This window comes from Lacerta agilis, chromosome Z (genome assembly GCF_009819535.1).
Source record: "Lacerta agilis isolate rLacAgi1 chromosome Z, rLacAgi1.pri, whole genome shotgun sequence".
NCBI classification, from domain to species: domain Eukaryota; kingdom Metazoa; phylum Chordata; class Lepidosauria; order Squamata; family Lacertidae; genus Lacerta; species Lacerta agilis.
In genome coordinates this window covers 8,258,729-8,276,708 of record NC_046331.1, presented here as the reverse complement: position 1 = coordinate 8,276,708, position 17,980 = coordinate 8,258,729, and positions in this window count along the sequence as shown.

The following is a 17,980-nucleotide window of genomic DNA, read 5'->3' as shown; positions in this document are numbered from 1 at the left end:
TCCCAGCCACATTCTCCCTCACCACATGCTGGCAAATGGTTACAAGCCAGGGGTGAGGGGGACCTGGCTCCCCATGGTGTCACTACCTTCGCTGGAGGAGTCCTGGCTGATATGTGGGATGACAATGGTGCTCCGGGCATGAGTGATAGCGGCTCTCCTGCTCATGCCAAGGCCCGGCTGGATTCCAGCGGTGTCCGCTTCTCCCAAAGTCTCCCTGTTCCATTTCTCTCTGCTGCTGAAGAGTTGGGTCAGAGAAAATCCTTCATAGCAATCCTTTGCCGACACGGCTCTCGGCTTCGGGGGGCTCCCAGGACAAGTGCGGGACGCAGTAGGTGCATTCCTAGCACCTCCTTGTGTGAACAAGTCTGGATCGTACCCCAGATCTCCACTCCATTCTTCTTTGCCCCCTTTCCTTGTAGGGTACCCACAGAAGACGTCTGCTGGGGGCACTGCCTTTTCAGGACCTGGCTGCTGTTGCTCTGCTGGGCTTGTGGGTTTTTTTTCAGGGAACGCCTCTGCCTTTTTCTTGAGCACCAATTTATTGATTTTGTACGTCAGGCTGGCAAGTCTGTACGGTAGGGTGTTCAGGGGCATGCTTCTCAGAAACTCACCGCCAATCAGGCATTTGGTATCAGTGCTTGCTTTCCCCCTAGGTGTAGAGGGAAGAAGCAAGGTGGTGTGGGGACCACAGAGAGACAGTTGCACTAATTATGTTTCTTCCCATCAGTGGGGACTGGTCCATTAGGGCAGCGTTCCCCAACCTTGGGCCTCCAGCTGTTTTTGGACTACAGCTCCCATCATCCCTAGCTAGCAAGGCCAGTGGTCAGGGATGATGGGAGTTGTAGGCCAGAAACAGCTGGAGGCCCAAGGTTGGGGAACACTGCATTAGGGCACTGACCCCCAGTAAGCTCAGTCTGCCGAGCCAGCCACAAAATGCCCAAATACTTACAAATCCAAGGTGTGTGTCAGATTCCTCCTCCTTGGTGTCAGTGTTGCTCTTGTAAAATTCAGCAGGCAGGAGGATGGGGCAAAGCTAGACTTAGTTAGCTCAGCCTATCATTGGTTCTGGCGCCACATACTGTTGGGCTCCCCATCTTCCACCCTACCAGTTTCAACGGGTACCAGCCACCACTGTCTCCCGTACAAACCAACTTCTGTTTTTAGGGGAAAGAATTGCTGTCACTAACTAAGCAGCAATGCCCCCCCCACATGCCACTTTTCTAAGCTGCTGTTCCAAACGACTTACAATCCAAAATTCAGCAGAGGGAGGGGCTGGAAATGGAAGCAGGGGCAACTGAGGAAATGAACGTGCCTTTATTCCAGTACTAACATTACATACAGGTGAAACTCGAAAAATTAGAACATTGTGGAAAGGTCCATTTATGTAAGCAATTGTTTTCATTAGCTACTGGAGTTTAATATATGAGATAGACTCGTGACATGCAAAGCGAGATATGTCAAGCCTTTGCTTGTTATGATTGTGATGATTATGGCGTGCAGCTGATGAAAACCCCAAAGTTGAAATTGTTAATTTGGGGTTCTCATCATCTGTATGCCATAATCATCACAATTATAACAAATAAAGGCTTGACATATCTCACTTTGCATGTCATGGGTCTATCTCATATATTAGTTTCACCTTTGAAGTTGAATTACTGAAAGAAATGAACCTTTCCACGATATTCTAATTTTTCGAGTTTCACCTGTAGGCTTAGGAATATAGGGAGCTGCCTTTAAGTGAATCAAATAATCTAGCTCACTGACTACACTGGCTGGTGGTAGCTCTCCAGGGCTTCAGACCAGAGCCATTCCCAGTCCCCCATGGAGATGCTGGGGACTGAACAAACCTGGGACCTTCCGCATGCAAAGCAGATGTTCTACCACCAAGCTGAAGCCCTTACTTGGCCAAAGGTACATAGAAAGCTGCCTTATACTGAGCCAGACCTTTGGTCCATTTAGTTCAGTATTGCCTACACTGACAAGCAGAAGCTCCCCAGGATTTCAGGTTATGGTAACTAATCCCAACTGTACCTTTGAGCTTTCTTTGTCTCCTGTTGACACTGAGGATTCTGGATCAATGGCTTATGTCTTGCATTTGTTGTAGAGAGGGTACAAGGCTGTTGGTTTTCATTTTTGCTGTTGCAATAGTAAACGGACTTTCCTGCAGAGGAAAGACAGATTTATGAAACATAATGGGCACCATACTCAAAGGGTAACAGTCTGACAGCAAGGTAGACTTTGAGACTCTCTGGACTTAATAGTCTTATAGAGCAGTGGGGTTAATGTCCTGTTGATCCAAAGATCTGTACAGGGTGGGGTTTGTTTGTTTTTTTTAAAAAAAACAATCTTTATTGGTTTCTACATATACAATAACATATATATATATATATATATATATATATATATATATATATATATATATATATATATAACATAATATGCACTCATTACAAATATCCAGCCGCATATTAACACAGATTATTCCTATTAATCCATACAGATAATCCAAATATCCAGCATGTAAGGTCCTGAGAACAGCATGAAAGTTGTTTTACCCATTACAAACTGTTCTTCCCAGGGGGAAATACAGTTCAAGCCATACTACACAGGATAGCCATATCTGCAAAGATACTTTGGAGAGTATCTTTAAAACCAGTTTCATTTGCATAGTGAATAAATGGCCATCATATTGTGTATCGTTTGTCCATTTTCCCCCTGTCCTGTTTATCGCTTCTAAGTTGTGGGTTGTTTTCTCAGCAACAGCCAATCACCATTTTTAATATCGTAAGTCCAGGGACAGTCTTTGTAAAGCATTCCAGTTTCAGCTATAGAATAGCCAAGTGGGTTTACTTTTTGTTTTCTTTTACCTGGACATATAAACTGGTATTCGGAGACTGCCTGATACTGCCTCTTCTCCACAGTGCTGGGTTGTTTCAACCTTTTGGTCCAGACAGTATGGGAGACAAAGGGATTGAATTGAATGTAGGAAGGGAAGCATAAAATTACATTGAAAGACTTAACAAAATAAAACATAAAATATAAAAAAATTCCTTCCAGTAGCACCTTAGATACCCACTAAGTTTGTTCTTGGTATGAGCTTTTGTGTGCATGCACACTTCTTCAGATACACTGAAACAGAAGTCACCAGACCCTTATATATAGTGAGAGAGTGGGGAGGGGTATTACTCAGAAGGATGGTGGGAATGGGTGATAGGCTGATAGGCGTGGAAAACCTGTTGACTGTTAACGAATGCAATTGGTCTTACAGGAAAAAGCAAGGGGTGAGAAGATTGTAAGCCCAATTGCAGTCGTTAACAGTCGTCAACAGGTTTTCCACACCCATCACCCATTCCCACCACCCTTCTGAGTAAATATTTTATATTTTGTTTTGACTATGGCAGACCAACACGGCTACCTACCTGTAATTGAAAGACTTGTCATTCAAGCCCACCTATTCATTCTTGATGTTGACTGTATGGGCTCATCCACAACTCAGCTTGTCCATCTGCTTTCCTCCAGGAAAACCTGTGGTTTACTTCTGAAGTGGACCAAATGGCAATCGGGTTTCCCATGGTTTGCTGCTTATTCCAATTCAGCAGTAAAGAGTGGGTTTTTCCAGGGCAAATGCAAAACTGCTTGGAAACTGTGCCCAGAAAGCATGCAACAAGCAGAAAACCACTCAGCCCTGTGGTTTCTAGGCACGGGACTAGGAGAAGTGTGGATGAGCCCTTGCAATCGTACTTTGTGTTAAATGTGCCACAGAGAGCTATTTCTGGGTGGTGATGTCAAAAGCACTTCTGTAAAGCAAATCATGTTGTGCACAGGCACAGTGAGTTAGATGCTCATGGAGTCCTTAAGCACAGGCTCTAGGAGACCATCCTGCTGCAGGCTTGTGTTAAGAGCCCTGACAGGGAGCTGTTAACACCCACAATAAGCTCCCTATGTTATCAGCAGCTTCATGGAGTGTTAATCTGTCAGTCATGGTTCAACAGATAATGTGTGGTTTTAGAAGTGAGTTAAATGTGATCTGTAATCAGATATCCCAGTGTGCTTTTAGAATCTTAAAAGCACCAGTGGATGCCTCTGATGTTGATGAAAACTGTAGCACAGGAGGTGGGTGGTGCATAACCTTGGTGTTTCCCTTCTCAAAATACCCACCCCCAAAGTTGCTGTTAGCCCTGAAGTGTGGAGCCGAAGAAGACAGGTGCAATATTCAACCAACAGGGTCCTTCCTCACAGCAACACACTGTGGGCAAAGTCACCTAGAAACAGACACATATTTTGCACAACAGCAGCTAATTAAAGTTTGAAATGTCCTTAAAGCTTTGAAATGATGACTTTAAAAAAGTTTTATGGGACATTGTGAAATTTAGTTTGCTGCTGTGACAAGAGTACAGGCACATCTCTCACAATTCTGGGCTGAAAGGGGAAGAAGAGTTTGGACTTGATATCCTGCCTTTCACTCCCCTTAAGGAGTCTCAAAGCGGCTAAACAATCTCCTTTCCCTTCCTCCCCCACAACAAACACTCTGTGAGGTGAGGGGGGGCTGAGAGGCTTCAAAGAAGTGTGACTAGCCCAAGGTCACCCAGCAGCTGCATGTGGAGGAGCGGAGACGCGAACCCGGTTCACCGGATTACGAGTCCACCACTCTTAACCACTACACCACACTGGGGATAGGATAGCAATTTTAAATTAATCTTTAAATTGATTTTTTGGATCATAAAATCTCAGAATGACACTGAGAATAGGGTAACTTGTTGTTGGGTAACTTCTACGCAAGGGCTATAGCTCAGCGGTAAAACACTCACTTTGCAAACAGAAGGTCCCATGTTCAATCACCAGCATCTCTAAGTAGTGCTGGGAAGGACCCCCATTTGAAACCCCAGAGAGCTGCTGCCTGCCAGTGTAGTCAATATTGAACTGGATGGACCAGTGGTCTGGCTCAGTACAAGGCAGCTTCTTATGCACCTGTGCTAAGGACGATGGGGATAACTGTTTCCAGAGGGCACCACACATTTATTCAAAACACTGTCTTGTGGTTGCATTACCTTGGGTTTTCTGTTATGCTGATAACATTTTTCTGTTTTTCAGAATTCTCCACTCTTTTGGTGGGCACGTGTTTCTCCTTAGCTTTCACCCCAGCAATGCTTAACTTTCCCTGTGTTTGCGAAGGAAAGGAAGACATGAGGAGGAGCAGGGCAGCACATCTGCATCACAAATCTAAACCAGCTTCAAGCCTGGTTGACTGCTATGGCTCTGTGCATCTAGATAGGCATGCTGAAGCTTTTCAGCAGGCATCTAAAACGATGTGGTCAAGGCACCTGCCTGGCGTCAATAGGCAGGAGTTCCAGAGCGCTGGTGTTGCCACACTTAGTATTAAATTGTTATCCCTGTGACTTAGACCTGTTACTCAAAGGTTGCCAACTGACTTACATTTATAAAACATAAATATAAATGCATTATACCATACAAACAGAATGAAACAACCCCCATTATAGTCACTAACCTGGAACAGATTGGATTGCGTACGGAACAAAGCAATGGTTTATCAGTGAGATCATTTAGCGGGAACATAGCCATCATGGCGTAGCCATTGATAGCACTCTCCTCTGTGAATTTGCCTGGTCCTCTTTTAAAGCCCTCCGAAAGGAAAGTACATGCATACATACATAAATAATACATACCACATTTTTCTGTGTATAAGACGCACCCCACCATATATAAGACGACCCCTATTTTTGGAGCCCAAAATTAAGAAACAAATAATTGCAACATTCTGTGTATACAACGGCCCCCAAAGGGGAATTATAAGTCTTATACACGGAAAAACACAGTTAGTTTATTTTCCATAGTTAAAGCCATGCCCAAGGCGGCTTACAACATTGGAGGGGGGGGGGCGCGTGGGCGGGGAACTTAATTACAAAAAGAAGTCATAAACAATAAATAAAACAACATCAAAAAGTGCACAACCAAATGGAACAATTTCCACAAATGATAAAATATAAAAGATTAGTATCAATAACAGCAGCAATGCCACCCTAAAGAATACCATGCCCAGCAACATTCATCAGATGAAGATAGGAACATTTCTCGCTGCTCCCAGCTGACCCTCCTTGATCTCCTTTTTTTTTTTTTTTGTCCCCCACGCCTGCACACCATTCCCATCACCACTACACCAACAGGACACAGCACACACACAGCCTTCACTATCCGGAGAAAACCCCTTAATCCTGATCTCATTTTATTCTTTGGTAAAAATAAATAAATAAATAAATGATTTTAAAGAAAGGGACAAGATTAGACGTGGGCACACAAAGTTTTTTTTAAAAAATGAATAAAAAGACTCCTTGCCCTCTGCTCTGCTCCCCCTTTATTCCTGCCCAGGGCAGCCCTGCCTTCTGCCTGCCCCTCGCTGCCAGCTTGTCACATGGAACTTATTAGATAGCAACCTTTGGTCATTATAATTATGATCTTGTTGAACAATATATGAAGTCTGTACCACTGAAGAAGCCCATATGGGCGAAACAGGATGACTATTCCAGGAATCCTTGTTTGAAACTTGTGGCATTACAACAACTTGTGCACACCTATTGACCTTTTGAGGATTCATGTGGAACCTGAAAAACTTTATCAAACCTTCCTTTGCACCTGTTGGCTCTCTCTATATACAGGAAACACTAAGACTGCTATGACTTTTGAATTAGTCCTTTGGGGTTTTCATCCACTTGGTCACTCTTTATTTGTTGTTCCTTCATTATTATATTATTTACTTTTGGCTACACATTTTGCAGTGGTCAATATTTATTTGTAAATGCATTCAGCTGGTTACGTTTGGTGTGTGTTAGCTTGTCACATGGGGCTGGGCCCCAGCAGTGGTAGCCTCTTCTCCTCCTTGCTCCCTCCCCCCCAGCAGCTGCTACAAGCTGCCCAAGGGAGGAAGGTTGGCAAACACGACCGTAGAAAGGCCACAGAAAGGCCACGGGACGCTCCCTCGCTGCCACCGCTAGTGACAAGCACTGGCTCATTCCCCTCCCTGGGCTGTGGTGGCGGCAGCACTGGCGGGAGGAAATGGGGACATTCTGGGGTGGAAACTATGATTGTAATTCATGTAGTTTGGATACCTTGAACGGAAGGATTTCAACTTTGGGTTCTGGTGTGAAGTTGACTATGGCCCCCTTGAAACAGCAACACCTCTCTTGGCTTTGGAGTGGCAGCCTGTAGAAGACGAAAGAGACGAAAAACAAATAAACATCTGCTAGGAATCATCTGTACTCCTGGCATGACAACAGGCATCCCTTTTACCATGCACTCATGATGCAGCTCTTAATACTATTTGTAGCTGCAAATGTTCCAGGGTAGACATGCTGCTTTGTTTACAACCGGTGCATGTCCCGTAACTTCCTGCTGAAATTATTGCATTTGTTTTCATACCACAAATGCTCCGGTTCGTTTTATTTTACAGTCGTACCTTGTGTTGCGTTCGCTGTGGGTTGTGGATGGCATGGATTACGAACGTGGCGAACCCGGAAGTGTTTACTTCTGGGTTTCGCCACGCACGCAGAAGCGTTCCGTGCAGGTCGCGCATGCGCAGAAGCACGATATCACCGCTCTGGTTGCGTACTTTTCAGGGTGTAAACGGCACCCCGGAATGGATCAGGTATGTAATCAGAGGTACCATTGTATTTACTTTGCTCAGTTTTTATTCTGCATATTATAAGCAAGAATAATGCAGTAGCACTGAAGAAGCATCCCGGAACAACTAATAAAGTGGAATGACATGTGGATGGTCCAGTATAAAACCACGACTAATGCACTATTAGTGCATGCAGGTGGCGCTGTGGTCTAAACCACAGAACCTAGGGCTTGCCGATCAGAAGGTCGGTGGTTCGAATCCCCGTGATGGGGTGAGCTCCCGTTGTTTGGTCCCAGCTCCTGCCAACCTAGCAGTTCGAAAGCACATCAAAGTGGCGAACCAGAGCAGCGCACGGAAACACCGTTTACCTTCCCACTAGAGCGGTACCTATTTATCTACTTGCACTTGGATGTGCTTTTGAACTGCTAGGTTGGCAGAAGCAGGGACCGAGCAATGGGAGCTCACCCCACTGCAGCGATTCGAACCGCCGACCTTCTGATCGGCAAGCCCTAGGCTCTGTGGTTTAGACCACAGCACCACTCGCTTACCCTAAAGATCTGGGTAGGCTTGTCTAAATAAGAATGTCTTCATCAGGCTCTAAAAAGAATACAGCAAAGGTGCCTGTCTGGTATCAAGAGGCAGGGAGTTCCAAAGGGTTGGTGCTGCCACACAAGACAATTGAGTTCTTACAGATGCAGTGCAGGTATCAGGTGCCACTTGTGAAGAGTTGTGGATGGGGAGAAGCCAATGAGAGATGCCCCTTTACCTAAGGGCTGAGCAGCTTCTGCCTTTCACTTTGAGCTTTCTGGTGCGCTTGGTCCTTTGCGGTTGGGAGGAGCAAGATTTTATTCGCCGCTTCCGAATGCGCTTCTTCTTCCTCCGTGGCTGCTTAATGATCTGTGCTGAGCTCGGTTCTGCGGTGGTGGGCTTGGTTTTTGCCTTCTGAGCAACTGTCGTTAGGCTTCCTCCGTACATTTGGGTACCCAGTGACCTGTTTGCAAAGATGGGAGTGATTATTTGCACAGCAGGGAGGGGAGGAGAGGGAGAAAGAGATGTTCTTTCTCAACAGGGCAAGAGGATGTTCTGGCAAAAGTATACTTTCTAACAAAGGAATGGGGAACCTCAGGCTCAGGGAATGAATGAGCAGTCCTCACAGCCTCTCTATTGTTGGAATTGCAACAGCTGGGATCACTTACCGGTAGGTTGTAATTTAGGGTATTAATTCTGTTCTCTGTAAACTACATAAGGAGTGGAGGAGGAGGAATGGCTTAGCAGCCAGAATGTGTAGCATAATCTCTAGTGAGGAATCATGTGCTCTGATTGGCTGTGTAGTTCTGGGGGAGCTTTCCTCTGCATGTTTGTTTGGTTGAATGTCTCCTTGCTATGTAGAATGCCTGGAGTAAGAAAGACAATACAGGCTCCCACAGCCCTCCTGCAACCATTCAGCAAACTGGTTGTGCTGTCCTGTGATAAGTCTGTGGTCTAGCACTGTGTTTCCCAGCCAGGGACCACATGGCCCCCTAGGGGCCCCCAGGATATTCCAAGGGGACTACAGGTGAAAAATGCATAAATGTGGGGCCACAGCATGAGGTTGGGAAAAACTAGTCTAGCTTCTTGGTCTCAGAACTGTGCCCATGACCCAGTCAAACCCAGTGGGTAGACAGAAAGGGGGATTGACTTCTTATCTGGGCCAAAATGTTTAATAACTGGAAATTAATTAATTAATTAAAAGCCTTTGAAATCAACTCAATGGATGTGGGTAGCACTGTGGGTTAAACCACAGAGCCTAAGGCTTGCCGATCAGAAGGTTGGCGGTTCGAAACGCTGCGATGGGGTGAGCTCCCGTTGTTCGGTCCCAGCTCCTGCCAACCTAGCAGTTCGAAAGCACATCAAAGTGCAAGTACATAAATAGGTACTGCTCCGGCGGGAAGGTAAATGGCGTTTCCGTGCGCTGCTCTGGTTTGCCAGAAGTGGCTTAGTCATGCTGACCACATGACCCAGAAGCTGTATGCCGGCTCCCTTGGCCAATAAAGTGAGATGAGTGCAGCAACCCCAGAGTCGTCCACGACTGGACCTAATGGTTGCAACCCCAGAGTTGTCCACGACTGGACCTAATGGTCAGGGGTCCCTTTACCTTTACCTTTAATCAATTCAAAGGGAGTCTCCAATTCAACAGGCAACATGTGACGCTGGTGGTTGGGACTCCTCTAGGGCAGGAGGCCCACTTGTCATTGGTCAATCGGACAACATTACTGGGTGACATTGGCTGATAGGCAGGGCGGGGCAGGGTTCAATCCTGCTTGGTGCAGCTTCGTCAGTGGATCCCATGCAGGAAATGTGCTGGCAAAGCAGAGAGCAGGACCAATGTCTCTGTGCATTAGCAAGGAATGCACTACCAAAGCTGATACCTCCCTTCCATCTCCATGGGTCAACTTTCACAGATGAGTGGGACTGCCCACCCAATAGTCACCTGATGTCAGAAGATGAACAGGTGAGTTGCCCCTGCCCTTCTCTCACAGTTGACCCAGCTAAGAAGGGTCCTGTATGGTTTCAAATTGGATGGGGGACCATGTGTTGAGATTCCTGCATTGCAGGGGGTTGGACCGGATGACCCTCAGGGTCCCCTGCAACTCCACCGTTCTATGATTCTATTATTCTACCCTGTCCAATAAAAGGTTCCCCAACCCTGAACTAAGTTATACTCAGAGTAGACCCATTGAAGTTGGCAGATCTAAGCCATGTCTATTAATTTAAATGGGCCTATTCCAAACGTGACTAACACTGGAAGCAATCCTTTGTTTGCTAATGTTAAATGTTTTTAATACAAGTGTTTCTGAAAACTGCAGATGGAACAGAAGAGATTTCCACTCTTCCCTCTCTACAGAGGCATCTGCTGTGACATGCATGCACTGTCTAAAAACACAGAACGTATCATTATTTCTTAATAGTCTTGTCTTGATTCATATGCAAATGAATGCAGATGTAATTGGTTAAAATGGATTAATAAGACAGAGCCAGTGTGGTGTTTAGAGTTGTGCACTAGGACTAGGGAGACTGGGGTTCAAATCCCCACTCAGCTACAAAACTCACTGGGTGACCTTTGGGCAGCCATTCTCTCCAAGTCTGTCCTACCTCACAGGGTTGTTCTGAGGATATAAGGGAGGAGGGGAGAAGTGTGTAACCAACCACCTTGAGCTACTTGGAGAAAAGGTGGGATATAGATGTAATAACAAAATAACAGGTAATAAAATAAGTTTCCATTAATAAAAATTTTAAAATAGGTTTTTAAAAACTGGTCTACATTTCTTCTTGTTTCAGTGTTAATTACTGTATTTTGTTCCCCCCCCCCTCCCCAGTTCAAGTGCTGTGCTAGGTTTTATTCTTAACTCCTGTTGTTTAGCTTTTCTAATCATAGTTGGACTGCTGTTATGAAATGTTTGTTTCGTGATTGCTGTTGTTTCAAACAAAGTCTGTGTTACGTTACTGCAAGCTGGTTTTGTGAATAAATAAATAAATAAATTCATAGGTGTTAAATGATTCTCCTACTCAGAGTAGACCACTGAAGGTAATAGGCATGAATAGCTTAGGGTGAATAGTTTTATTCAGTCTGCTCTGAGCAGGACTTGGTTGAATACAACCGATAAATAAACCAACTAAGATTAATTGAGTGACAATCACTCTTTCTGTCCCTATCTGCTCATTCTAGGATGACATCCGTTGTGAGGAACAGGATTGGCTGGCTTACCTGAGCAGACACCTGCTCATGTGTAGGAAAGGTGGCCAGGGAGGTTGCCAAGGGGCAGCTTAAAGGGGGGGGGGGAGTACTGCCAATGGCACCAGAATGATCAGATAGTGGGGTAGAGCTTTCAAACAATGAACATTCTGTTCCCTTGACCTGTCACATCACAAGACCACCCACCCATCCACCCATCTTCCTATATATTTATATCTTACTAATACTGTGCCAGGGTGGCTCTGTGGGTTAAACCACAGAGCCTAGGGCTTGCCGATCAGAAGGTTGGCGGTTCAAATCCCCGCAACGGGGTGAGCTCCCGTTGCTCGGTCCCAGCTCCTGCCAACCTAGCAGTTCAAAAGCACGTCAAAGTACAAGTAGATAAATAGGTACCACTCCGGCGGGAAGGTAACCGGCATTTTCGTGCACTGCTCTGGTTCGCCAGAAGCGGCTTAGTCATGCTGGCCACATGACTCGTAAGCTGTACACCGGCTCCTTCGGCCAGTAAAGTGAGATGAGCGCCACAACCCCAGAGTCGTCCGTGACTGGACCTAATAGTCAGGGGTCCCTTTACCTTTACCTTTAATACTGTCCCACGCTCATTTCATAAGCCCCCTGCATTAGTTTAGAAAATGAGCCACTCCAATTCCCCCTCTCCTGAGAGCAGTTGTTTGCTTTCTGGCTAAACTAATCACCCATGCTTATTTCAAAAGAAGAATGAAGAGTTTAACATCAGATAGTGCCCAAGTGAGGGCGAACAGACACCCAGAAGTAGAAGCAGGAACATTTAAGAATGGTCCTGGAAATAAACTCAGTGGTGCACTCAGGGTTGGACTTTCAGGGCAAACACACAGATGTTTCATTTACTCAAATGATACAGGAGGGTGTGAAGCAGGGTTGGTAAGGGATGTGGCTCAGGGAGAGTCCTCAAGGCCAGTTAGAGAGGACTCTAGGCTTCTCCATCCCTGACCTAAAAAGAAGAGGCATCAACAGACCATTGCAATATTTTTATGTTTAAAATTTGCCTAACTTCAGTGAAGTAATCATATTCTATAAGGATTCCCAAATGCATCTGGTTGGCCATTATGATAACAGACTGCTGGACTAGATGGGTCATTGAAGTGATCCAGCGGAACACTTCCTATGTTTAACAAAAAAAATACCAATGCTGTCTTCACTCACCTTGGGCAGGTTGCTGCTTTCACTGCCAAGACTGAAGGAGAGACTTAATAACAACAGCAGAATCCATGGGCTGAACTGGGCCATGAGGGGGTCCACTTGCACAATGGGAGCAAGGATGCTGCCAGTTATACCTTTCTCAGGTAGCCTGGCAACTGCCTCTGTTGCTATGGGAACCGGATTCTAACTTCCTTCCATGTGGGACTCTGTTTCTCTGTTTATAAACTTTGCTCCTGGATTAGCCCCTTTCCACGCACGCGGTTGGGTCCACTTAAAGATCACATACTTGATTCGTTGTTTTTTTAATTTGAAAAAACTTTCCCCCTCTCCACACAAAGTTTTTTTTTTTCAGAAAAAGGAGAAGCAGGAAAAGAAATGAAATTTACCACTACCAGCCACAATGACTACATTCTTCTCTTCATTACTGGAGGCAGTAGGTCTCTGAATGTCCAATTCCTGGGATTCGCATGTGGGGAGGTCCTGCTTGCAAGTGTGTCCCACTGGGACATCTGATTGACCACTGTGAGAACAGGAAGCTGGACTAGTCAGGCCTCAGGCTTGATCATCCAGCAACCCTGTGGGTACCCGGCTGCCAACGGTGAAGAAACACTGGTTTGGGGCCACAGCACATCCATTTTGGTTGAGGTATTGACTGAAGTTGTGTGAAATCTTGTGGAGCGTGCAATATCTTACACAATTTTGGGCGAGATCTCGAAATTAATGTGGTCTTGCCTGAAATTTGCACCGCTGCTCTATCAGTAGCAGAAGCAGCAAGGCAAACAGCAGCGGCAGAGCAGGTGGGTGCTGCTGGGAGTGGTGGCAGCAGCGCATGGATTGCTCATGTCATCTACTTCCAAATCCGTCCCTGTTGGGATGGGAGGAGCAAAACCTCAGGGTGTGCCTTCCTATTATGCACATTGCTGAACATATGGGCAGGGCTTGCAAGTGTTGCCTGGGGCTCTGTAGTGCCTCAGCTAAACAATTGTCTCTGAGTTCCTCCTCCCCGTTCCAATATTGAGCATTGTTGTTGTTGTTCAGTCATTCAGTCGTGTCCGACTCTTCATGACCCCATGGACCAAAGCACGCCAGGCACACCTATCCTTCACTGCCTCCCGCAGTTTGGCCAAACTCATGTTAGTAGCTTCGAGAACACTGTCCAACCATCTCATCCTCTGTCGTCCCCTTCTCCTTGTGCCCTCCATCTTTCCCAACATCAGGGTCTTTTCCAGGGAGTCTTCTCTTCTCATGAGGTGGCCAAAGTACTGGAGCCTCAACTTCAGGATCTGTCCTTCCAGTGAGCACTCAGGGCTGATTTCTTTAAGGGTGGATAGGTTTGATCTTCTTGCAGTCCATGGGTCTCTCAAGAGTCTCCTCCAGCACCATAATTCAAAAGCATCAATTCTTCGGCAATCAGCCTTCTTGATGGTCCAGCTCTCACTTCCATACATCACTACTGGGAAAACCATAGCTTTAACTATACGGACCTTTGTCGGCAAGGTGATGTCTCTGCTTTTTAAGATGCTGTCTAGGTTTGTCATTGCTTTCCTCCCAAGAAGCAGGCGGCTTTTAATTTCGTGACTGCTGTCACCACCTGCCGTGAAATATTGAGCATAATAACTGAACAAACCTTCCAAGTACAGTGGTACCTCTGGTTACGAACTTAATTCGTTCTGGAGGTCTGTTCTTAACCTGAAACCGTTCTTAACCTGAGGCACACTTTCGGTAATGGAGCATGCGATTTCCGTTCTCATCCTGGGCCAAAGTTTGTAACCTGAGGTACTACTTCCGGGTTTGCGGAGTTTATAACATGAAGCATCTGTAACCTGAGGTGTTTGTAACCCGAGGTACCACTGTATGGTGTAAGCATTGCAGGAATCTGGCACGTTTAAGCAAAATGCTTACCCCAGAGAGTCTTGTGAACTGTATCTTACCTTCACAAAGCTACAATTCTGAGCAACTTTAAGAAAACTCAAGATTAATTGGTGGTGGCGGTGGGGAGATTCGTGTGTTTTAAATGCAGCCTGCATCTGAAATAGCAGTGGAATTTTTTTTTTAAATCTCTGTGTCCAGCTTATACACACAGACTCCCCTGCCCCTGCCCCCCACATTCCTGTCTTGTACTGGATATCAGTGAGAAGCAACTCATTCCCCACACTGGATCCACTCAAACAATTTCTGCATATTAAGGTAAAGGTAAAGGACCTCTGACAGTTAAGTCCAGTCACGAACGTCTCTGGGGTTGCGGCGCTCATCTCGCTTTACTGGCCGAGGGAGCCGGCGTTTGTCCGCAGACAGTTTTTTCCGGGTCATGTGGCCAGCATGACTAATCCGCTTCTGGCGAAACAAGACCAGCGCATGGAAACGCCGGAGCGGTACCTATTAATCCACTTGCACTTTGGGGTGTGCTTTCGAACTGCTAGGTTGGCAGGAGCAGGGACCGAGCAATGGGAGCTCACCCCGTCATTGCGGGGATTCGAACCGCCAACCTTCTGATCAGCAAGCCTAAGAGGCTCAGTGGTTTAGACCACAGAACCACCTGCGTCCCTTTCTGCTTTTTACCTGCATTGTTATACACGTTATTTATTATAAGTGTAATTATAAGCGCCTTATTATACATATAATAGTATACACATGTACATTCAAGTTTTCCTGAAGTAGCCAGCACATGAACATGTGCATACCACAATAGATACAGCTGTACCAAAATACTTAGGTATTGATGCTTACAGTTAATACTGCAGAAGTCTATTATATAGCAAAGGCCTTAACTCTTTCATACGCACTATAGGTACAGCATAAGTAATGGTATGTGTATAGTTTGGCTTTTTTCCCTTTTATATAACAACAAGTGGCTTAATGCAACAAGTGGTCCTAAATGGGCAAAGCTCTGTTGGGTTGGAACTGCTAATTTCCATGTAAAACTCTATTTTATAACCTGTTCCTCCTCCTAGAGCATTGTGAATAAAGAACGCCAATATAATCATTAGGAGGTAGGGATGAGCAGCCACGTCAATTTTGGTTTCTCCCAGTTCCCCATGTTTCCAGTCTCAAATTCAATTCTCCACACTTCAACATCCGTTTGCAATTTCCTTCCTTTTTTTTTAAAAGGCCTCGTGAAAATTCATCAGCAATTTAGTGCAAATTTCTCCTATAAATTATTATATGCAGTTTGACCTACTATACACTATGACAAGCAACTTTGCTTAATATAATGCACTTTTGAAGGTTATTTTAACTAATTATGCATTTTAATGTGCACTTTACTTCAGTTTATCCATTTTCACATGCTTTACTTGGCTAGGGAACTGCACTGCAAAATTCAAGGAGCTGTAAATTTTGAAGAATTGCTATGTTTCAGCTCCTGAATTGTTTTGAAAAGTGCAAATTAAACGCAAACTGAATTGAATTTCTTCTCCATCCTTATTAGACAGCAGTCAAAGGTAAAGACTGGAGCAAGACTCGGGAGTTTGACTGAATCTGTGGGCGTAAGGGTGTGAACAAAGCCAGATTTAAACTCGCAGTACATTGTTTAGGCGATCACCGTACTAAACACACAGAGAGGCGAGAGAATAATGAAAACAGTTTCCCTGCCTCGGTGGTGAGTCTGGAAATGTAGCCGTTCTTCTTATAAGAACTCCATTCCCCAAACCTTCATTAGTCTTTAAGACTCTGTAGTTTTTGCTGCAAGAGACAAACATGGCTACCCCTCTGCAAAATATTTGCAGAAGGCTAATGTCCGTAGAAGTCTAGGTCCTCCTGATAAGCTGGCTTTGGAACCCTGCAGCACTGTAACGGAGGCAGCTCACCGGTGCTTTTCCTGCTCCTGCTCCTGCTCCTCCAAATGGATTGATCTGGAGACAAGCTTGTTTTGTGTCTCAAGAAACATGCAAAAAGCTCCTTTGTTCTTGGAGTCTGCCTGCACAGGCATCTGCAGAACGATGCAGTAAATAGCACCAGAGCGGAGGACAGGAGCCAGCCTGCGGACAGACAAGAGATGGTGGTGGAGGCAGAGGGGCAGACGGCGGCGACAACATGTGCGGCCACATCGGAGCTGCTCAGCGGCATGGAAAGCACCTGCCTCCTGCCTCCAACAGCAGTAAATCACTCTGCAGGGTCCCAGCCAGCAAGCCATCGTTTATGACAGCTGTTTTTGCATCCCCAATCCTCCTGTTTGCCAGGCAGAGACGGAAGAGCAGGCAAGAATCATCCCTCCTCTGCCTTTTGCTTCGCTGCATCCATGTCCCCCGGGCCCAATGAAGCAGACCCAGAAGTGCCCCAAATGGACCCGGCCATCCTCATCTTCCTCCTTTATCTGATGATCATCCACGAGCTTGTGAGTGGCTGGGTGGAGTATCAGAAGCAGGCAACCAAACCCAAGAAGCAAGCTGGGCCTCTCTGGTCATCCAGGTGAGTTGATTAACGCTGTAGTATAAAGGTAAGAGAGGATTCGTCCAGCACAGCAAAACGTAGGTGTGTGTGTGTGTGTGTGTGTGTGTGTGTGTGTGTTTGCATGTGAGTGTGTGCATGTGAAACATTTTGCATGCCAAACATGTGCTCTGCCACTGAACTAGGACTCTTGTCAACCCCCCCCCCCCCCGGGGCTCTCTGTCTGCACACTCTTGTCTGTGTGACATAATTGGGTGGCAGAATTTTTGACTGCCAGCATGTACTGGTGCTACAGATGCAGGCAATATCACAATGCTCTGTGTTACGGCAATTCATCTGAAATAATGAAACCACCTAACCCTGGTTTTGACACCCCAAATTACTTCCAGAAAACATGTTTATTGAGCATTCATCCTGCTTTGCTTGCACACAGCTTACAGTGGGGTTAGACCATGTCCAGTCTTTACTGAGCATTTGTTTGGATTTGTTTACAGAGCTGCATTAGGACAATGAGCATTCATGTTGCATTCATCCTGATTTGATTGCAGGGTGTTTACAAGTCTTCCTCCTATCAGGGTCTCCTCCACCAGGCATCCTTTTAATTGTGCATTCACGATGATTTGTGCTCATGATGGCCTCAGGATGGATATACTGTACACAATCCTGCTTTCGATACCATTTGCAAAAGTTTTTGGACAGACATGCTTCTGTGCTTCCCGTTGGTGCATGTTCCATAACTTCCTGCTGAAACCTGTAACTTTTTATACTGCAAATGTTCCCAAGGGACGGGGTGTCACACCTTTGCTGCACTATAGCACAAGACAGCAATAATGTGGTGACACTGGGGAAGTCTTGCAAAACAACTAACAAAGCAGAGTGATATGTGGATGGTCCATTATAAATCCACCACTAATGTACTATTATGCCCATGGTATATTGCTGGGGGGGGGGAGGACCACCAACCTAGAAGGGCCCTCCTTTGGCCAACCCAGTTTTCAGTGCTTTTCCCTGCAATGTTTGTAACTGCAAATAGTCTGATAAGAGGGGTG